General features: G+C 46.4%; 1 protein-coding gene across 1 annotated transcript in view; it reads right to left on the minus strand.

Annotated features, from left to right (window-relative positions):
* Nucleotides 1-23,402, minus strand: part of LOC138514150 (regenerating islet-derived protein 4-like) — a 90,418-nt gene extending 67,016 nt beyond the window's left edge. Inside the window, exon 1 of the mRNA XM_069629452.1 lies at nucleotides 23,220-23,402. The gene's annotated coding sequence lies outside the window, so the exon portion shown is untranslated. The remainder of the gene's footprint in view (nucleotides 1-23,219) is intronic.
* Nucleotides 23,403-24,076: the final 674 nt, after the last annotated feature.

The raw sequence follows: 24,076 nt of genomic DNA on the forward strand, positions 1-24,076 counted from the left end.
AAAAAAAACTCATCGTTTTATTTTGCTTTTTTTGGGGGGGTTAAAAAATTAAATATATGGTTGTGGATGTAAGGGGAAAAAAAAGGGGGGGGATTTGGCGGGGTAACCCCCCCCCAAAAAAACGATGAGTTTTTCGAGAAAAAAAAAACGGCGATGAAAAAACCTGCGATGAAAAATACTGCGGCGAAATAACGTAGAACCATTACATGTCCGGCCTACATTGTGCAGCCAGTTTTGACATGCTTTCTTATAGTGGCATTGCATTTTTAACAGTAAAGCGGTATGATAGCTCAGCAAGGTGAGCACTCGCTGCTGTGATCTGTGTATGACCTGCAGGTCACAGGTTCAAATCCTGGCAAGTTCAACTCAGCCTTTTATTCTGCCGGGGTTGATAAATGAGTACCAACTTTGGCTGGGATGATAATTTTATGTAAATATGAAATATGTACAGCGCTTTGGCGAAAGCGCTATATAAATAAATCATTAGCATTAATGTTCCTGTGCACTGAAAGTTACTTGCATCTATTGGATGTTTGGAGACTGTATTATCGCAGCAACTGCCAAGGTAGCAGATCAACTTTTCATATAGTGACAATCCCAGACATGCAGCTATAATTGCCATAATATGGAGGTAACTGGCAATATAATGCTGAAGTGGCATATCTATGGCAGTGCCTATTATTTTTAAGTTTATAGCTTATGAAAAACGTTAACACATTTTTTGTCATATACTTCACAACTCTTAGTTCAATACAAATGGCAATCAATTACTTCAGGCAGTGGCGTAACACAAACTTTGGGGCCCCCAAGCGAGCCATGCTGAGAGCCCCACGCCCCCAACTCGGCAAACAAATCAGGAGTCACGCCACACTCTCGGCTGGCCTAGATTACTACGCTTGCACAGTATACACCAACGTGCTGCTGCAGAGGTACGCTGCACACTGTCATAGGAGAAAGATATAAATATGCGTTTTAATGCATTATACAGCACACTTTCTGAGATAAATTGGCTAAAAGTCCAGACTGTTTGCAATTGTTTTGTATGAGAACACCAATCCAAAAATCCAATACATGCAAGTCACCAACAGTGCACAGAAACATTACATCCTTAATTCACATAATGCTTTGCTATTAAAAATGCCGTTGCACAATGAAAACATGTCCAACGGGCTGCATAATGTTGACCAGTCGAGACACATAAGAACATATTACAGTAAAGCATGCCAGGACACATTTAGACATACTTAGACTGATTGCACCAAAATGCCAGTCGAAGCAATAACACTTATCATGGTTATTTTATCACAGATGCCCAGAAAAATATACAATGCTGCAGTAAGAAATGGTTAGAGCTGACTGGGCTTCAGCGCTTCCTCCCCACAACCCATCCTGAAATATTGGGCTATGTTGACTCGACCTGGCAGACCTACAGAGCCATTGTCGGACAGACCAGGACATAGAAGTTAAACAGCACCTGGGTTTCGCTTTAACAAAAGCCCGGCAATTACTAACGTAAAGCATTTCACTGTAAGTACCTGCATGCAAATATGTAATTTATTAGGTAATTGAAATCTTGATGTGGGTTTAGTACGTGCCTGCCAGGGAAGTGATTGGAAGGGTAGAGAGGGGACTGGAGACTGTTTATTCTCACAGCAGTCCTTAAGTGGGTGTTTTCAGACTTAAAGGAGAGAGTTAACTGCTTGTAACATTGAAGCTTCACTAAAATAGTCTCATTAGAATGCATAAAGAAGTTAGATGCCGCCACACAAATAGGTTTGCCCCTCCCGCAGTGCCTGTGAAGTTAGCACCTCTCCCAACATTTGAAGGGTTAGCACCCCCCCTCAATTTAGGTTTCGTTGTGCCACTGAACACAAGCACACACTGTCATGATCTCTGCTTCCAAAAGGTCAGGGTTTTCCCAACGCCCTTGGAAGCAGATCCATAACCCAGGTTCCGAGTGCCAACCAGTCCCAATTGGGACCTTTTGGACCCAGTCCTGGCGCCAGTGGCACCAGGCTCATAAATATGCCCAGTCCCAGCGCTGGAAGCGCCGGGCTCATAATGCTTGGGTGGACTTACCTGCAGCAGACCATGCTGCTTACTTGCCTGCCAGTTGAGTCTCTGATCCTCTTCTGTTTGGAACTACTTTTCCTGTTGGGTGGGGCAGGAGCCACTCCCTAGATTCAGAACACTGGAACTCTTCTGTAAAGCAGGAACTCTTTTCTTACCTAGGCGTGGCTGTGGAAGGAGGCACCTAAGCACTACAGGAGGCTATTTAAACCACACCCGATGGATGAATCTTGCTTTGCGTTATTCTGCATCCTCAGCAGCAGAACGCTCATCGTGTCTTCTGCATCTGATCCTGGGCCTAAGGAAAAAGGCTTACCATTCTGAATCCAGTCTTCAGCAACACCTATAAAGACAAGAAAGAACAGGTTAGCATTACGGTCTTCAGTGACAGCTCTTCACTTACCTGGTCCATCGGCTGTCACCAACGCCTCACGCTGCATTCCGGCATCTGAAAGACAAAGGCTTACCTACTCTTTGTGCGCTCCGGAAGTCTTCACACTGCATTCCGGCATCTGAAAGACAAAAGCTTACCAACTCTTCGGCGCTGCATCCCGCATCTGAAAGACAAAACAAGGTGCGTTTAAAGACATTGGGGAACTTTAATACTCACGTGCCATTACTCCTTTCCACATCTAACCCAGTGGGTATTCCGGCACCCTGCAGCCGCCCCGAACTTGTACCTGCAAAATAAAAAGACAGTTAGAGCGCATCGTGTAGCAGGCAACAAGCGCTTACTTACGTGCTTCCAGGCGCTTCTATTCATCACACGGGCTCCATCTTCAACTCACTTCAGCCCGCCATCCGCCATCGCCGGAACCCTGCAAAACAAGAGACATCATTATTAAAGACTTTAAAGACATTAGAATTACTCGAAACTTACCGTTCGTGCAGTAAACGACGGACAGCAGTCCTCTGAAGTCAAGAGGCCTGCTCCCCTTATCCAGTGAAGAAACTGGTTACAGCACCCTGCCTCGAGGCAGATGGAGAGCACGGCGTTCACTTACCTAAGGTGAGAGCGTTAACCTTTGGGGTTCTACAGGAGAAGAGAAAGGGAAGAAGAGAGAGACATTCAATAACCCAGTTCATTAATCCCACATTTTCTATCTGCAGACATCTTACCCTTCGAGCCAGACATACAGTGCACAGAGGTCCAGCCCAAAGAGCCAGCCGTGTGTTACACATCACCTTTGAAGATACGGTATACGCCCAGTCAAGACCGGCGCCTCTACGGGAATCAGGTGAGCGTTACAGAACGCAAAGCCTACCACAAAACTCCCGTCCAGGCGCTATGGAAACCTCGGATACCGACCAGCTAGCCCAGTTACTTGGGGAACTAAGGGCAGAAGTGCATGCAGCCCGTCAGGAAACGAACGCTCTAAGAAGGGAACTGATTATTTCCAAGGAGCGAACAGATGATCTCGCTAGACAATTGCTACAGTCACAAGCCGGACAGACCCCGTTACCCGCATCTGGGGGAAATCTTCCTTCTACATCCTCTATGAATCCAGTGCAGATCAACCTACCTGGGAATGTACCTCTGGCTCCGCCCGAACGATTTTCTGGTGACCCAAAGAGGTTTGCAGTATTTATCAATCAGTGCCGGTTGCATTTCTTATGCCGGCCAGCAGCCTTTCCAACTGATCAAGCTAAAGTAGCTTTCGTGCTTTCGTACCTTAGTGGCAATGCGGCAGACTGGTCGATCCCTCTAGTAAATCAAGATGATCCGGTCCTCCATGATTTTCAAGCTTTTCAGCTCAGTATGGAAAAACTGTTCGCAAGACATTCACAGGGGCAGGCCTTGGACAATGAGCTTCTTTCGTTGCGACAAGGTAATCAAGACCTTTTGGCTTATATTGCGTCTTTCAACAGACTGATAGTGGAAACTCACTGGCCTGAGGACAAAAGGATTACGCTGTTTTATAGAGGTCTACACGGAGAGCTCCAAGATGTGTTAGCCCAAGTAGTGAATCCCCCACAAGATTGTTCGGACTATATAGACTTAGTCGTTCAAATAGATCACAGACTGCAGAACAGGAAGGCCGATCGTTCCAAGTTTGATGCTCGAGTATTTTCCAAACCGCCAACTCCTTCCAAAGGAGTAGACTCCGGGGAACCCATGCAAATAGGGGGTCTGAAAGGTCCTCTAACACAAAAGGAGCGGGAAAGGAGAAAACAGTTGCAATTATGCCTCTATTGCGGAAACTCAGGGCACTTTCTTCGAGACTGTCCGGTGAAACCTGCCAAGAAGGCAGTAGGAGCTGCAGTTACCAAAGTTACAAACTCTGAGCAGGGAAACGACCTCGCCCGACAAGAATAGAGGTCCTCTTGCCGAGCGTGAAAACCAGTTCCGTGACCTCGCATTTCGTGATACCTATGGTTCTCATTAGCCCTGATAATCCAGATCGATTACATGCAATTGAAGCTTACGTCGACAGCGGTGCCATCGGCAATTATGTGGATCATGAAATGGTTTTGAGGATGAATCTAACTCTTTGTCCCAAGGCTGTAAAGGACGTCATTACTACGGTGGATGGTACGGAGATAGCCTCCAGGCCAGTAACGCATACCACTCAAGAAGTGACGCTAGTAAGTCAAGATGGACACCATGAGAAGATCGTGTTCGATGTGATCAAGGTCCCTCAGTTTCAGATTATTCTAGGAATACCTTGGTTAGAGAAACACAATCCTCTGATCGATTGGCGAGCAAGAATGGTCCAGTTTCCAGAATGTGTCTCTACTTGTCACCCTCCACCTGGTGTTGCACTGGCAGCAATTTCTTCAGAGACTCCCCAGTTACCTCCCGAATACCTAGAATACCAAGATGTTTTCCGGAAGGATCAGGCTAACTCTCTACCTCCTCATAGGTCTTATGACTGCCAGATCGACCTGATACCTGGATCTACTCCTCCTTGTAGTAGAATTTATGCCCTCACCGAGCCTGAGAACCTTCACCTTCGACAATACCTGGATCAATACCTGGCAAATGGGTTTATTCGTCCTTCCAAGTCCCCTGCTTCTTCAGCTTTGTTCTTTGTTCCAAAAAAGGAAGGAGACCTTAGAACTTGTATAGATTATCGCTCCCTGAACCAGATCACCGTTAAGAATAGATATCCGTTACCTTTGATCCCTGAACTCCTGGACCAAGTCAGAAAAGCATGCATATATACAAAGCTGGATCTTAGAGGAGCTTACCACTTGGTACGAGTAAAAGAGGGCGATGAATGGAAGACGGCCTTCCGCACCAAGTATGGGCTATTTGAATATCAGGTCATGCCCTTCGGACTTTGTAATGCCCCGGCCGCCTTTCAATATTTTATGAACGATGTCCTCAGAGAGCTCATAGATGTGTGTGTTGTTGTTTACATTGACGACATCCTCGTTTATTCTTCATCGGAATCTGAACATCGGAAACACGTGAAAATGGTCCTCGAAAGATTGCGTCAACACAAACTTTCGCTAAGTTGGAAAAATGTGTTTTCAACATGACTCAAGTTGAATTCTTGGGATTCATATTATCACCTGGCGGAGTGCGTATGGATTCAAAGAAGGTCGATGCAGTTCTCAAATGGCCATCACCATCCTCCGTAAAAGGTGTGCAAAGCATGTTAGGCTTCGCTAACTTTTACCGCAGGTTTATCCCCGAATTCTCTCGAATAGTCCAGCCCATCACTGCCTTGTTAAAGAAAAACAAACGTTTTGAATGGTCTACCGAGGCGGAACAAGCTTTCCAGGATTTGAAGACTAAATTCATCTCTGCACCAATCTTAAAACACCCTCGCCCCGAACTCCCCTACATCGTGGAAACTGATGCTTCAAGCCTTGCCATGGGGGCAGTTCTATCACAAAAGGACCCGGTAACCAATCAGTTGCATCCCGTGGCATTTTGGTCCCGCAAATTCTCGCCTCCTGAAATCAATTACACGATTACTGACAAGGAACTTCTGGCTATCAAGTCTGCCTTTAAGGCTTGGCGGCATTATCTGCTGGGGGCCCGACACACCGTTACTGTGATTACGGATCACCAAAACCTGCAATATTTGAAAACCGCAAAAGCCCAATCCTCTAGACAACTCCGTTGGGCATTATTCTTTGCCGAGTTTGACTTCATAATTACCTATCGACCTGGTACAAAAAACGGTAAAGCTGATGCCCTTTCTCGGATGGGAGTGGAAGAACACTTGATCAACCCTAAACCTGTACCAATCCTTCCCGAACAAAGAATTCTGGGTGTAATCGCCACAGAATCCATAGAGGAAGTTAAGAATAAAGCCAGGCAACTTGTAACTCCGGCAGACATACAGAATTGGCATCTGCAGGGAAAGGACTTTGCAGTAAAGGACAACTTATTGTATTTCCAAGAACGATTATACCTACCCAGCACAGATTTACAGAAAAAAGTAATCTCTTGTTATCACGATTCTTTAATGGAAGGACATCCCAGTATGGCCAAGACCTCAGAAAAGATCAAGCGCTACTTCTGGTGGCCGTCTTGGAAAAAAGATATCAGAGACTTTATAATGTCCTGTGGAGTATGCGCCCAAAACAAGAGTCAAAAGGAAAGACCAGCAGGCCTCTTACGCCCTATTGACATCCCACCTCGCCCTTGGCATACGCTTTCTATGGACTTCATCACCGATCTACCTCCATGCTCCGGATACAATACGATTCTAGTAATCGTGGACTTATTCTCCAAGATGGCGCATTTCATTCCGCTCAAAGGCTTGCCAACAGCAGCAACTCTGGCCCGAGAATTTCTCGAAAACATCGTCCGACTGCACGGTTTTCCTTCGGTTCTAATTTCGGATCGAGGTAGTCAATTTATTTCTCATTTTTGGCGAAGTTGCTGTCGGTCGGCTCAAATTGATGTGAGACTATCGACCAGTCACCACCCTCAGACCGACGGACAAACCGAGAGGACCAATCAAACTCTGGAACAATATTTACGCTGCATGCTGCAACAAACTGAAAAAACTTGGAAAGACATCCTTTGGATAGCCGAATATGCCTACAATAACTCTGTCCATTCGGGAACTGGGAAAACTCTGTTTTTTCTTTTGTACGGCAGTCACCCTCGAACCTCGGAGTTGGATCCCCTCCAAGATCTTGAAACACCCGCAGTACACTACCTGCATTCTACAATCACCCAAGCCTTTAAGGAAGCTGTTTCTCACCTTCAAAGGGCTAAAGAACAATACAAGAAAGGAGCAGATCAACATCGGAAGGAAGCCCCTCAATATCAAGTAGGGGATCAAGTCTGGTTATCCACCAAATATCTACCTCTAAAAGGGCCACGCACATTCAACCCAAGATACCTTGGTCCCTATTCCATCACTACCATAGTAAACCCATTAGCGGTCAAGTTGGACTTGCCCCCGCACATGAAGATACATCCGGTCTTCCATGTCTCTCTATTAAAACCCGTGCAACCTCAAACCCGACTAACCAAATCTCCAAAACCTATCCTAGTTGATGGAGAACTCGAGTTTGAAGTCAAAAGCATTCTGGACTCCAAGATCTCCAAATCTAAACTATTCTACCTAATTGACTGGAAAGGCTACGGCCCCCAAGAGAGATCCTGGGAACCTGCTGAATATGTCCACGCTCCTCGCCTAATCAAAAGATTTCACCGAACATTTCCTGACAAGCCAAAACCCCCGGAGAAGCCCGGTTTGGGAGGGGCCTTGAGGGGGGGTACTGTCATGATCTCTGCTTCCAAAAGGTCAGGGTTTTCCCAACGCCCTTGGAAGCAGATCCATAACCCAGGTTCCGAGTGCCAACCAGTCCCAATTGGGACCTTTTGGACCCAGTCCTGGCGCCAGTGGCACCAGGCTCATAAATATGCCCAGTCCCAGCGCTGGAAGCGCCGGGCTCATAATGCTTGGGTGGACTTACCTGCAGCAGACCATGCTGCTTACTTGCCTGCCAGTTGAGTCTCTGATCCTCTTCTGTTTGGAACTACTTTTCCTGTTGGGTGGGGCAGGAGCCACTCCCTAGATTCAGAACACTGGAACTCTTCTGTAAACCAGGAACTCTTTTCTTACCTAGGCGTGGCTGTGGAAGGAGACACCTAAGCACTACAGGAGGCTATTTAAACCACACCCGATGGATGAATCTTGCTTTGCGTTATTCTGCATCCTCAGCAGCAGAACGCTCATCGTGTCTTCTGCATCTGATCCTGGGCCTAAGGAAAAAGGCTTACCATTCTGAATCCAGTCTTCAGCAACACCTATAAAGACAAGAAAGAACAGGTTAGCATTACGGTCTTCAGTGACAGCTCTTCACTTACCTGGTCCATCGGCTGTCACCAACGCCTCGCGCTGCATTCCGGCATCTGAAAGACAAAGGCTTACCTACTCTTCGTGCGCTCCGGAAGTCTTCACACTGCATTCCGGCATCTGAAAGACAAAAGCTTACCAACTCTTCGGCGCTGCATCCCGCATCTGAAAGACAAAACAAGGTGCGTTTAAAGACATTGGGGAACTTTAATACTCACGTGCCATTACTCCTTTCCACATCTAACCCAGTGGGTATTCCGGCACCCTGCAGCCGCCCCGAACTTGTACCTGCAAAATAAAAAGACAGTTAGAGCGCATCGTGAAGCAGGCAACAAGCGCTTACTTACGTGCTTCCAGGCGCTTCTATTCATCACACGGGCTCCATCTTCAACTCACTTCAGCCCGCCATCCGCCATCGCCGGAACCCTGCAAAACAAGAGACATCATTATTAAAGACTTTAAAGACATTAGAATTACTCGAAACTTACCGTTCGTGCAGTAAACGACGGACAGCAGTCCTCTGAAGTCAAGAGGCCTGCTCCCCTTATCCAGTGAAGAAACTGGTTACAGCACCCTGCCTCGAGGCAGATGGAGAGCACGGCGTTCACTTACCTAAGGTGAGAGCGTTAACCTTTGGGGTTCTACAGGAGAAGAGAAAGGGAAGAAGAGAGAGACATTCAATAACCCAGTTCATTAATCCCACATTTTCTATCTGCAGACATCTTACCCTTCGAGCCAGACATACAGTGCACAGAGGTCCAGCCCAAAGAGCCAGCCGTGTGTTACACATCACCTTTGAAGATACGGTATATGCCCAGTCAAGACCGGCGCCTCTACGGGAATCAGGTGAGCGTTACACACACACCATTCACCATACACACACACGCACACCCAGCCATCCATACATTTAAGTGTGTACCCTCTCACCATACAGGCACACCCAGTCAGCCACCCATACATTTAAGTGTGCAACATGTGCCCCCTTTCACCATACAGGCACTGTCATGATCACTGCTTCCAAGGAGCCAGGACCAGCCCAACGTCCTTGGAAGCAGGCCCCTAACCCTAATCCTAAGCACCAGCCGGTCCCCACTGGGACCTTTTGGACCTTGTTCTGGCGCCGGTGGCACCAGGCTCATCAAAAGCATTGGTCCCGGCACTGGAAGTGCCGGGCTCATAATAGGTGTGAAGATGCTTGGGTGGATTTACCTGCAGCAGACCATGCTGCTTACTTACCAGCCACTTAGAAGCCATCTGAGAACAGGAACTACTTTCTTACCTGGGTGGGGTTGCTCCACTCCCTGGATACAGCACTGGAACTCTTCTGGAAACTGGAACTCTTTTCTTACCTAGACGGGGCCGTGGAAGAAGATGCCTCATCACTCCAAGGCTATTTAAACCACACCCGATAGATGAAGCGTGCTTTGCGTTATTCTGCATCTGCAGCAGAACGCTCACCGAGTCTGCTCCGGCTTTTCTTCTTCTGATCCTGGACCTGCAAGAATCCTACTTACCATTTCAGTATCCAGACATCATCAGCACCTGCAAAGAACAGAAACAACAGGTTAGCAAGGCGAACTTTACACGCAGCGCTTACTCACCTGATCCATCGGCTGCGGCCGCTTCGTCACGCCGCATCTCCACCTGCAAAGGCAAAAGTATTGCCATACTTACCGGCACGCTGTGGATTCCGGATTTCTTTGTTCTGCATCGCCGCCTGTAAAGACAAAGCATCGTTAACAACTTACTGGCATTCCGCGGACTCCGGCGCTGCAAACCAACATCTGAAAGGCAAAAGAAAAGACATTAAGCAGGTATTTACTTACGTCCATCCCGCTCGTCGCAATAAAACGCCTGCAAATACTCCGGCGTCTCTTTAACACGAACTAAGCTGCAAGGAAAGAGACAATTAGAGCGCTTGCCATACTTACAAACTTCCAGGCGCTTTACTTCATCTTCCATCTCAAGAGCCCTGCAATACATAAGGGAAAAGCATTATATAGAGTCTGCATATAAACGTGCCACGCATTTAAAGACTATAAAGACAAAAGGTGTCCAGAAACTCACCGCTCGTGCAGACAACGACGGTAACCATCCTCTGAATTCAAGAGGCCTATGTTTCACCAGTGAAGGAACTGGCAACGGCACCCTGCACCAGACGCAGATGGAGAGCCCAGCATTCACCTATATAAGGTGAGCACGTTGACCTGGGGGCTCTACGAAAAAGCTGGGAAGAGAGAGGGAGAGAGGGACATTCAACTACCCAGACCATTAACCCCCATATTCTTTCACCTGCAGAAACCTCACTCTTCGAGTCCGACACACAGTGCGAAGAGGTTCGACCCCAGAAGCCAATCGAGTCCTGCACATCACTTTTCGAGTCACAGACAGCTTCCTGCCAAGACCCGCGCCTCCGTGGGAATCAGGTGAGCGTTACAGGCACACCCAGGCAGCCACCCATACATTTAAGTGTGCACTCTTTCACCATACAGTCACACACACACACCCAGGCAGCCACCAATACATTTAAGTGTGCACCCTTTTACCATACACTCACACAGGCAGCCACCTATACATTTACATGTGCACCCATTCATCATTCAGGCACACTCAGGCAGCCACCAATACATTTAAGTGTGCACCCTTTCACCATACACTCGACATGCACACCCAGCCACCCATGCATTTAATTGTGCACCCTTTCACTATTAACTCACACGGGCAGCCACCTATACCTTTAAGTGTGCACCCGTTAACCATACACCCACACAGGCAGCCATCTATACATTTAAGTGTGCACCCTTTCAACCCACACGGCACACGCAAGCACCACCAATACATTTAAGTGTACACCCTTTCACCATACACTCGACACGCACACCCAGCCACCCCTACATTTAATTGTGCACCCTTTCAGCATACACTCACACAGGCAGCCACCTATACATTTAAGTGTGCACCCTTTCACCATACACACACACGCACACATCATGGGGTGGAGGGGAGCCCTATTACTTAAAAAAGAAATGGTTCTTTTTTTTTAAGCCTCTCCGACTTCATAAAGACATTATTTCCGTTTAGGGACCGAACAATAATGGAAATAATTTCTTTATGAAGGCAGAGTGACTTCAAAAAGAAACAATTTCTTTTTGAAGTATTAGAGCTCCCTCCACCCCATGACATAGATGCCTCCAGCCTAGAGACTTCCATGTCATGGGTTGGGGAACCCTCAGACTTCAAAAAGAAATAGTTTCAGAACAGAAATAACAGAAATAATATATTTATGAAGGCAGAGTGACTACAAAAAAATTGTTTATTTTTTTAAGTCAAAAGACATGTGGTGGCAGGCCTCCCGCACCACAGGGGTTGCAGGTTTCCCGTTACGCAAGTGACTTCAGGCACAACATTCTAAAACAAATATTATTAACATTAATTATTTCAACACAATGCAATACAATATCATATGCTATATACTAATCAGGGCCTTCCTGTCGAACCCCCAAGATTACATTTTCCACCTACCCGATGAATTACTACCTTCCCTACTTCATTATGGTGGATTAATCAAGAATATTTTCTGCGAAATGTTTGTGTATCACTATTAAAATATTTGCTAAAGTAATGATCATTGAGATAGAATATCCATACAAGAGCCTAGCCCACTTCACTTCACTGTTTAAATCCTCTAATCTCCTTATGAACTTTTCCAACCACATTTTCCTCTGCCCTAGTGTTGAGCTACAGCCAATGATTTCACTTTTCTGCTTTCCCCAGCTTTTCTACAGAGCCGATAATTTCTTTCTTGCCAAGGGATCCCTCTTATGGGACCCCCCCTTTGTAGGGAGCCTAGTAAGTTAAGACGAAAGCACATATAAATGCAACAATATTTCAGCCCTGGGAATCCCATCACTAAGACTGCAACTCCTTACACGTTCTCAGGTGTGTGGTCTGTTTTATCTTGTTGTACATCTTCACCAGGCTTTCCATCAATGTAAGCTTGTCTGAGTTAATTTCCTCAAGAATCGTGTCACAGAACTCCCCAAAATTGCTCAATGCTTTGTCATAATTATTGCTTAAAGATATTTTCAATCTTCAAATAGCGATCCCGATGATAGAACCAATATTGCCCTGGCCTAAATTGTACTATTGTATGTGTAATACGTAATGAAATGTCTGACCTTTATGTTTTGCAATTTCTGTAACCATCTCCCTATGCAGTATCAGCGCCTAGTTGCCTTTGGGCTATGTGCGCTTTACAAATGAATAAATAAATAAATAAATACAGCACACTTTCTGAGATAAATTGGCTAAAAGTACAGAGTGTTTGCAATTGTTTTGTATGGGAACTGCGCAGTAAGAAACCATTCCAAAAATCCAATACATGCAAGTCACCAACAGTGCACAGGAACATTACATCTTTAATTCATGTAATGCTTTGCTATTAAACATGCCATTGCACAATGAAAACATGTACAACTGGCTGCATAATGCAGACCAGTCTAGACACATAATAACATATTACAGTAAAGCGTGCCAGGACACATTTAGACATACCTAGACTGATAGCACCAAAACGTTTAGAGCTGACTGGGCTTCATCCCTTCCCCCGACCCACCCTGAAATATTGGGCTATGTTGACCCAGGGGCAAGGCAAGTGCAGAGGGAAGCCCAGGAGGGCATGTGACAGGGGAAGAAGGGGTAAGGTCTGCTAGTGCGAGGAGGGGAAGGGCACCCAAGGACAAGTGCTGGTAAGAGGTGCAGGGGAAGACTGGGGGAGGAAGGCCTGGCCCCTCCCTGTAAAATGTTGGCATGTATGTTATGCTTTCAGGGACAGCCTCTGACTATTTATTTATTTATTTATTTATTTATTGAGCATTTGTTAGGAGCTTATACAACTTAATAGTGTTACAAGGCAAAATGGGGGAGGGAACAGTGGGGTAAATAACATTGGCAAGACTGTAAAAATACGATTGTGGTCCTACTAGGCCTTGTGGCATTCGGACGTGCAAGTGCAGTGAAGAGCAGTGCAGGAGATAGGGAGGGGTGGGGGGGAGAGCGGAGAAGGAACAGACAAGTGCTGGTGGGCCCAGGGGTGGGAAGTGCCTCAGGCTAAGTGGTAGGGCGGATGAAACCCAGGGATGGATGCACAGCCGCCAGAAAGGGGGCCCGCAGGTGCAGTGCTGTGGGGGTGGAGGGTGCTAGTGTTTACTGGGTAGAGGGCCTGGAGTCCCGAGCCATTCATAAGGACCAGGTTGCCAGCCTCAGCGGCAGAGGGGTGATTAGCAAGGAAGGGAGGAAGGGAAATAGGAAGTTTCCAGAATTTAAGGAGGTCCAGCTCAAGTCTGAGAGGGGCAGGAAGGCTGTTCCAAAGGGAAGCCGCAGCCAAAGAGAGAGACCTGCCCTGAACTCTCTGCTTGAAGAAGTGTTTGACCAGCAGAGAGTTGGAGTTAGAGGAGCGGAGAGCTCTAGCAGGGGAGAATTTAGTGAGGGACAGATGGAGATAGCATGGTCCCAGAAAGCATTGTGGATGATGCAGAGGGTCTTGAATTTGACCCTCGCGGCCTGCAGGAGACAGTGGAGAGATGTTAGGGCTGGAGAGATACTGTCCCTGGGCTTGAGGACAAGGATAAGCCTTGCAGCCCTATTCTGGATCAGCTAAGGGTGGCGAAGGGAGGAAAGGGGTGATTGAGGAAGAGGCTGTTGTAGTAGTCGAGCCTTGAGAGGAGCAGAGCTCTGGAGACATTGAGCTTCTAGGGGAAGGTGTGAAAAGGGAGAATGCCTCTTTATTTATTTATTTGCTTATAATGCACCAGAGCCCACAGGCATCAGGGCGCAGAAGAAGAGGAAGAGAAAACGATCACCAAAAGCAGGGACATGTCAAAGGTGGAGGTGAGCAAAAATGTACTCTAAGGAGGTGAAGCTGGAAGTGGGCCTTCTTGGCAAGGTCTAAGATGTGAGGAGTGAAAGAGAGAGCAAAGTCGAAGATGACCCTGAGTTTTTTGGCCTCGCAGGATGGAGAAGGTAAAGGGCCCAGGATGGGCGGCAAGAGGGTAGGAGGAAAACAGGGTGCAGGTGTCCCAATGAGAAGGCCCTGTGTCTTGCTGGCATTAAGACAGTGATCGTTAGCCGCACACCATGCCTGGATGGCGGTCAGACAATCGGGGATAAGAGAGGAGGAAGAGGAGGCAGTAGAGGGAAAGCTGTGTGTCATCAGCATGGCACTGGAAATGAGGAGAGAAGGAGAAGATCAGGTGAGCAAGGGGAGCGAGATAGATATTGAAGAGCAAAGGTGATAGTTTAGTGCTGTGGGGGACACCGCAGGTAGAGCGTGTGGTAGTGGAGAAGAGGCCCAGTTCCAGCTGGGAAGGGCAGTTAATGAGGAAGGAGGTCAGCTATTCCAGTTCCCGCTCGTGAAGCCAAGGGTATTGTGCATTTGTTTTATGTGGACAGAATGGTTGACTGTGTCAAAGGCAAAGGAGCGATCGAGGGGAATGACACCAGCAGGAGAGTTAGAGTCAAGATTTGTGAGCATGTCTTCACAGGTGTTCAGGAGATTAGTTTCTGTGTCTCTGGATGCCTGAGTCTAGATTGATGGTCATGGAGGCAACCAACAAGTTCAGTGGGGAGGATTAGTTGGGAAGGGCCATCTTCTCCAGGGGTTTACCCAGGAAGGGGTTAGTGGAGATAGGGTGACTTTTTTAGGAAAGGGTGAACGAGGGAGTGCTTGAGGGATAGAGGGAAAGAGCCAGTGGCGAAGGAGGGGTTACAGAAGTTGGCTAGAATCAGAATGAGAGAGGAGATGTTGTCCTTGATGGTTCTGGAAGAGCAGGGGAGCACCTGTTTGGAGGAGACCTTCATAGAGCAGACATCTTTAGAGACCTCACCCAGTGCTATGGGCAGGAGGGAGGAGAGTGCGGGTGGTGGATGGACATGTAATAGAGCGTCCCCTGGAGGTAGGAGGAGACCCAAAAAGAAAGGAATCAGTTCAAACTAGTTGGAAACTTTCTCCATTACCTACAAATTCCTAGATAGATTTCTTTTGACGTTATACTATGTCCATAAAGTAAGAACCATCATTTATACCAGTGAGTGTCGGTGTTTTATGGGAAAACCTCCTACATCATCCATCGCTTAACTCTCAAGGAGGCTAAAGTTGGCCCAACGGTTGGCTCCCATGGGTTCCAAGGAGAATGCCATGAATAAGTTCAGAACAGGGATGTAACACGAGGCCGGTCATGTCATGTGGGGAGTGTGGGCTAATGCTCCTAGGCTAAAGGGAAAATGAGAGTAGGCCAGACACAAGCTACCAGAAGGGTTACAGCACGTGGCTTGTGTGGGGAGTGGAGTCCTCCCCTGGTATGGGCCATTTTCTGTTTTTTTTCTTCCTGGTTTTTCTTCTGGCCAACTGAGGCACCTGGCAGGAACAGTGTTCTCTGAAGACTATGCAGGCCAACAAGAGGCCTATGTCAGGCTAGGCCAGGACCAATAAAGCATTCTTGCCAACTGACCTGCGACTCATGGATTTGGCCAGCAAGAAAACACCAGACCCTCGATGCTGCGAAGGTGTATGAAAACCCACGAGCTGAGCACGCTAAGAAACCAGGCTATTACTGTAACTTAAGGGATGATTCTTTCGACTACAAAGCATTTTCACCTGCTTACAATAGCTTTACTCAGGTGTGCTGTTGTACACAGGCACAGGGCTCTGACCCCTTCTGATGACGTCTGCTTTGCAGACTTTGGCATGGGCTGCGGCTTCGCTCTCCTGTGGGTCTTGCAGCCCCCCTCACCTGCAAAACCGTGAATAGAAGGCTAATGTGTCACTTCACTTTTTTGCACATTTAAAAGCGCAGCAGAGAGCTGATGGACGTTTTGCTAAGGAAAGTCCCATCCAGTTCAAACAGTTCGCTATGGACATCTGCATCTTCCTTCAAGACACTTTTCTACACTATTAAACACTTTTACAAAAGGTAAATCAAAGTGAAATGTGCTGCCACCTGATTATGACGTGACTTGTCCACAATGTGGTGGGTGCAGAGCACATTATATCCATTTTAGGGTAGTGGCTGTGGTGCAAATACACACATTTTGGAAAGCGCAGCCTGGGAGTGTGGGGACGTACAAGTGACCCTCAAACTGACTTACATCTATGTTAAAGGACAGAGAATCCAGTTCTGATACTGTCCCCTCAAGATGTCTTCATAGTTTTAGTGGGTGTTTGCTTTTATATGCAGATATCGGCCGCAACCATTTGCTTTATCACCCACGGGGGGACACGTCTTTTATTTGCATTTACTTCAGAGAAACAGGTGTTTCCTTACTGGGACGCTACCAAAAGAGACTTTTTCTTGACCAATGGCCAAGTAGGTTTAAATCTTACGCTTTTAAAATGGTGTCCATGTGTGTTTCTTCACAGGCTTTGTTTGGATTAAACACAGGTGTAAGTGTAACAGTAATTCACACTGATTGACATATTTTCCCACATGTTTACATTTACAGAGAGCAGAATCTAGGGAATTATACTGACTTGCATATTCACGTGGTACAATTACAGACTCCCTAGGAATACATGCTTGAGTGTTCAGGTTTTAATAAAGCATGAGCCTTTCACGCTATTGATGTAAGCGGTTCCCTTCATTTAGAGCAGCATTACAAGACCCCAGGTGCAGCTTGCATGCCTTGATGAGAGCATGCATACATGCATCCTTGCAACTTGGTTTATTATTTATTTTGGATGCAGCTGCTAAATTAGTGATTTCTCAAATGGCTGAACATTGAACACTACATTTTTTGTTATTTGTTAGTTGACATTTTGTGATAAGTAACAATCGAAAGTATACCTCTAGCCCCATTCCCCCCACCCCCACCCCCTCCCCGCTCCCTCTTTCTCCCTTCCCGACCTCCATTTAATCATTTATTTAAATATCTGTGACTTGCTTTAAATTGCACCGGTGTGAGTGCAATCACCACTAGGGCAAAAATTGCACGAGGGCAAATGCATTTGTGCGCAAGAGGAGTGTTTGCCATCGACCGAATCCTTTGCTCTAGAGCAAAAACGCATTGAAAGTATACGATGTTGGTGCAAGGGCAGTTTTAGCTCGAGGGCTGATTGCACTGGCACCGGTGCGAGGTTTCTGTAAGTTTAGCTGCCGTGTTTGTTCAGTGGCATTTACTTGCCGCTTAGGACAGGGCTTAATGGCCGGGAGACACAGTGGTGCACACTACAACTCCAATACTCTAGGCATTAAATGATCAAAAAATGTACATCAATTAGAAAACGAACAAGTCAATATAAACACATTTCTTCTTCTTATGCATTCCATTTCCACATATCATTTCTTAGAATCCAAACTTTGCAACCCAGAGCTGTGGTCACCTCCCATGTGTGGTGCGTTCTGTCCATACATGTTCACCAATAGGATCCCTGGGTTATAATATAATCAGAGAATTGAGATGTTACAATTTAAATAATTCTAATGTAATAAGTCAGGTGTGATGTGAGGGCTTGAGGATGAAAATATAACCACACGTTCCAAGTAACTATACCCTTATTGTGTTTCATAAAACTAAATTCACATCCCAGACTCCAGTGTGCGGTCAGCCCGCACTACAGATGCGTGTTTTGATTTGTGGATATCAGGCCACCAAGGGCCATATTACAGGAGGTTTGCACTGGTACTACTGCAAAGTTTGCATGGTATTAGCCCTAGGGCAAAGTTTTCCCTATTTTAAAAACACTGGGACGTACTGGAAAACGATTGCATCATGTCAAGTGTACTTTAGCATGGTATAAGCACCAGGGCGAAAATTGCAATAGTGCAAAAAAGATACATTTTCAATACATTTTCTCACCAGGGCAAACGTTGCCCTAGTGCTCATACCGTGCAACTTTGCACTAGTGCAAACCTCCTGTAATCTGGCCCCGGATGGCAGACCCTTCCCACCCTTGATTGGTTCTTCTACAGGGAAGACGGTCCAGTGCATTGGATAACCTCACCTGTTGTTCTTTGGGTTGTGGAGGGCGGTGGATGCTGTCCCTCGGGGTGGGCGGTGGTCTTGAAGATAGCGAGTGTCTTCTGTTGAGGGTCGGCGAGGGTTCTGAAGAGCCCCAAGTTGAGCTCGTTTTTCAGATGAAGTAATTGGAAAGATTTTATAGACTCCTTTATCTTTCCCTTCTCGTATTTTTCCTTTTCACCCTTCCTCTCTCTCTCTCAATGCCCCTGGCCGCCTCTACTTTGCTACATGCGCTATATCTCTACCACCTTCCTTACAAGTCTATATCGCTATGCTTCCCTCAGGCACAACTCTTCTTTCCTTAGTTTCTTCTTCAATCGTCTGTACGTTTTGTTTTTCTTTCTTTTTTCTTTTTCCTTCTTCCTTTCTTTCTCTCTTTCCTTCTTCCTTCCCTTGTTACTTGTTCTTGCTTTCTTTCTCGCTTTCCTTTGTTCTTTCTTTCTCCTGTCTCTTAGCCCTCAGAAAGAACTGCAAGTCCCTTGAGCATACTGATCAGAGAGAAGTCCAAATCATCAATGTACTTTTATTGCACAGTAATAGTGAGATAATTACACATACATCTGTAATCTCCTCCCTATTGGAAAACATAATAGTTGGTGATGGCTCTATGTACTCTGACAAACCGGATTGAGTTATGGCATCAGAGTGGCTGGTGATCTGTTAATGTTTCACCAGCAAACTTCCAGACTTTAAGAAGGGAAAGGGCAGAGGGAGAAGATAAGAGAGGGAGGGAGAGCGGCCAGAAGAATAGTGAGAAAGAAAATGAAGGCGAAAATAAAACGTTAGAGGAGGGCAGATGAAGGAGGGAAGGAAGAGAGGGAGAGAAAGAAGGGAGGGAGGGAAGGGGTGCTGATTGTGAGCTGAGTGATGGGGTTGGTAGTAAGTGACGTATGACTTTTAGAAACCAGTGGAGGCCATTTTATAAGGGGTGAGGTGCAAAAACATGCTGTAAAAACAAGTCGGACCTGGCAGACAGTGCGGCACCCGCGAGCACAACTCAAGGATGCTGCGGCACCGGTATGAACGGTGCCGGTGCATTCAAGCTCCTAATTCCCATTCAGCCCTAAGGGTCCGAATGGGGATGGGGAGTCCCTTATCACCGGCACCTGCGAATGGGCAATTACCGGGTCCACCAAACTCGATATGACCCAGTAATTTCCCATTTGCGGGTGCCGGACCCGGACGCGAGTTTGGGGGTAGTCTTGACAGTTTTACCGGCAAGGCAACCTCCAACCTCGTAATGAGGCCCAGTGAGTTTCTTCCCTTGCTTTACAGAACGATTCGTTATCTTTTCACAGATTCATTTCTTAGAGAGCAAATGTGGCCCCACCTAACCTGAGCCTAATGATTACCACAGAGGTCACTCATGACATATGAAAGAGCACAAAGGAGAGTGATGTCTGAAATAAGTACCCTGGACCTTGCCCTGATATTTTTCCCAAATCTCGTAATATCAAACAAACTCCCGTCAATGCATCCGGCTCGGGACACAGGGATTGCATCACAATTCCCAAAACCCCAGACTGCAGAAAATGTGGCGCTGGTGACAGATTAAGGATAAACATAAGCCCTCCGTTCCAGAGCTCACTCAATGACAGCTGGTTCACCAACCATTGTGGCGCTGTGCACATTGCACTGCCATAGGCCTCACTCCTTGGGCCCTGGTTGAGGTTTACAGGTAGAGCTCTCCAGTTGCCCTTGCAGTGTCAGAAAGCCATTCCGTGGGTTTTTCTTTTGAATTAAGGGAATTCTGGGACTTGTAGTTGTTTCTTTCCTATTTTAAATTAAGAACAACTGAAAGTCCCAAAATTCAAAAGAATTAAAAAAAGGTTGGGATACTCATGCATGGCAATGGGAAACTTCATATGTCTGTTACAGGTATTTTAATGGCATTGCTTATAACAGTGCCATTATAAGAAGTCATTTTTCCCGTTGTAAATAAGTTATATTGGAACAAGGCACTGTAATAGTGCCACATTGCCAGAGATATAGCGCCACATCCACAATCCAAACTAACAACATTGTCTTGTCTGTTTTTAAACAAAAACCTTACCTGACTAATGGGTACTGAGTGGCCCAGTTGGAATACACTGAAGAGCTATAAAGTGTCCAAGGCTTTCTATCCGTGCATTCACTTTCAACTAAAGTCTGCTTTCTTCAGCCTTAAACACCAAATGAAAATAAAACGGACATGCCGTGTGTGTAGAGGAAGTACTCCTCCTAATGGTAACTTGTGGCAAGGGATTAGCGGAGTGAAAGAGCTGACGTGAAGTCCGTTCTAATGGCGTGAATTGTCCGACGTCTCTGCCATTAGATAGAGTCTAATGCCCCCCTTAATAGAGTCCGCCGGTCTGGAAAGCACGAGCATGCCTGCAGTTGTTGCTTCAAACGTATCCCTATTTCCGCGGATGTTTTGTAAAATAAATAAATTAATGAGCAGGGCAGTTTCTGACCAACTTGGTGCCCAGGGTGAAACACCAGAATGTGCCCCCTTGCCCCTCACTGGCACATGTCACCCCCAAACTACACCTATGTGTCGTGCGACAAATCCCCTCCTCAATATGAATAAATAATTGCTATATGAATGAAGATGGTTTCATTACTTTGTAATGCAATTACTTTACAGAAGAATTCTAATGTGAAAACACAGCTGTTGCTATACAAGTAAATGTTTTTTCTGTCACCTGCTGTTAGGGAAGGCATTGCCTGAATGCAGTTTCAAACTGTCCATACTGGCACACTGCGGTGTGACCAGCCTAGTGGGGTCTGAGGGCCCACTGACCACTGGCGCTGTGTTGCAGGCGCATATGAATTATTTTCTGATGGAAGGTTTTCATTCCAAGTTGGACAGTCTGGTACACTCTTATTCTACTCTTTAAAAATACCTCTATGAGAGTGGGAAAGGGGACAAATAGCACAAGTTAGGGTTCCTGTATGCTTTGCATTAAATCGCAGAGCCTTTCAGGACTATATCTGTGACCAGAGATTTCTATATTGGATAAACAAGTCTGTGATAAAAGGATTGTATGTGTGAATCTCTAAATACATAACAGATTCATGGCTTGGTGTTCACATCACTGTTCACAACACTCACCCCAACATTCAAATGTTTGTAACCAGAAACCATAGATACTCATTTGGACAGCTTAAGTTGTTGGATGTGAGTATATAATGTCTGCAACATCAGACACTGAAATGCTTCTTGTTTCTGAAGAATTTTAGATGAGGAAGGGCTGGGTCTCATTGAGAGCATGCACAACCCCCAATACAGAAACATATTTTGGGAATTATATCTATAGAGAGGACAGGATACCAAGGATACCGTAAAAGAGTGCCCCAATAAACAGTGCACAGAAAGGCTACACTCTTGTACCTCTTACAAACCTTAGCCTTACCAGTAATAAGCTGGTGAAGCGTTTTAAACAAAACTGGCTTCTAATGCATGGTAAAGGGTCCACAGTTCTACAGCCACTACCGCCTCCCTATTACGCAGGCCTCAGGTTAATTTCTGCAAAAACTAGCAGGCCCATGCTGTATCCAACAGAGCTGGCATTAGCATCTCTTATTAGTGCTGGCCTGCAGCTAGTGAAAGTCTTGGCATGGCAGTGTAGAAAGGGCCGTTTGGCCTAGTGGATGTACAATTTTCAGCAACTTCTTTGATTGCTTTACGCGTTTAAGTGTGGGTACAGTATGGCATGCTCGTCAGAGCTACATACACAAAAAACGTTCCAGTGTGCTATTGTATGGACATTGGACAAAAACAGGAATATGTGCAATTACATACAGGAGTGCCACTTAGATGTCATTAATCAACAGGGTGGTGGCTTGTGCAGCGCACAAAACATTGCTGCACACATATCACTGCATTGCTTTGCCATGGATTAGTGTCTGCATGGTGACACACAATGAACTCTACTTTCCTAATCAAAGTGCCATGCAACATTGCGGAGCCATCTGGTGTGCAAGCTAGGCAGTGGTTGGCTTGTTTAGACAATTAAAGGACCTTTATTGTTGAGCGGATGCATATAGTTCATGTCCCAAAGCAGCCACTAGAATACTTAAGCAAGAAAATGAAAGGGATGTGCCATATGTAACTGAAAAGTAATATACCAAAAAAAGGTTTTGGTGTGTCAAATAAAGAAAATAGTTTAAAACTTTTGTCTGTGTGGCATTTTAATTCTCTTGGAAGAATTCATAGGTTTGGTTAGCTAACTGATACTTGTGCTGGCCTGGTGAATAAAAATGCCCCATGTTCAGTTCTTAACACTGAAATGTTAAGCACGGACTGTGTAAAAACAATCGGCTTCATTATAAGTTTGCCGGTCCGGTAAGTACTGTATCGGTAAGCTTCCCAGTACTATAGTTACCAGACCGGCAAATTACAAGGTTTGCCCGCGGATGCCTGTCAACCCGCAAGCAGACATACCTTGTAGCGCTGACATGGTTATTGACGGTGCCGGCGCTACGGGCCTCCCATTCCCATTGAGCCCTCTGGGGCTCAATGGGAATGGGGAGTGATTAATACCGGCACCCGGCGATGGGCAATTACCGGGTCCAGCAGGGCCAGAATGCCCCGATAATTGCCGATTGCCAGAAAAAAACGACTCCAGTAATTACTGGCATGGCTACTGCCATATTCGTAATGAGGCCCAATGGCTTGTTAAATGAGCATTCACTTATAAACTGCCCCACTTGAAATGCTGTCAACATTAAGAATGAGGGGCACAGGGTGTGTGACTCCAGAGCACCTCACACGCTGTATTTGGAATATGCTTCCTTTGTTTGCACATTCTGAACGCATCGCAGTCATCCAAAAGTCGGCAGATAGCAGCCAGCCTCACATCACAGAGGAGCACTCACCGGCACAGCAGGCTGCTTAATCTTTGGTGCGGCCAGATCAGTGTCAGCTTTCTGGTTAGGCCCCTTACTGCATCCCCCTCCTGAGCTGTTTAACTCTGCTCCCCGGACTGTCACCCACTACGCCCGGGCCAAGAAACAGGGCTGTGAATGAGCAACGAAGCAAAGTGGGAATGAATCGCACTCAAAGACGGAAAGTCAGGAGACACCAGAGAGCACACGCAGCACAAGCAATTGCGCCTGCGTTAAAGCACACACTCACACATTTGCCTCCTGCATATCAATTAGCTGGGCCTGCTAAATGGGAGTGTGTGCTTCCAAGCTGCAAGCTCTCATTAAAATGCCTCCTTGGCTGTCTCAATTTTAAGCTGCACAGAAAGTGATTTTTTTAAAATAACGGCCGATTCGCTTTCATTTTGAACAGGGCCACTAATGGGTCTATGGGCTTCGGGCATTGGCTGAACGCCCGATGTGCCACTCCAACCCTGCATAACTGTGGCCATCGACAGTGGTTGAGGTGATCAGGAACGGCCGGGAGCGGTTTTCCACTGCTCGAAACAAGTCCCCAGAGATTGTATCTGCATACTATGTGTTAGATCCGCCTCACGTCCCGCTTGCGCAGTGATATGAGGCACACTGTATACAAAGGGCCCGCCCTGCCGGAATGCAGGCAGTTCCCGGCACAAACGAACACGGGGGTGTCGTGTCCTTTGTCAGCTCCTGTACTCCACCAGCTGGGCCACTGATGCAGGCCCTACTCTTTCTTCTCCCCGCCGACAGCACCGGCAGGGAGAAACATGACACTGGCGACGAGACAATGGAGCAGAACACGCACGCAGCTGATTCTAGGCCATAAATCA

Source organism: Ambystoma mexicanum, chromosome 12 (assembly GCF_040938575.1).
Source record: "Ambystoma mexicanum isolate Mex_15411 chromosome 12, UKY_AmexF1_1, whole genome shotgun sequence".
NCBI classification, from domain to species: Eukaryota; Metazoa; Chordata; class Amphibia; order Caudata; family Ambystomatidae; genus Ambystoma; species Ambystoma mexicanum.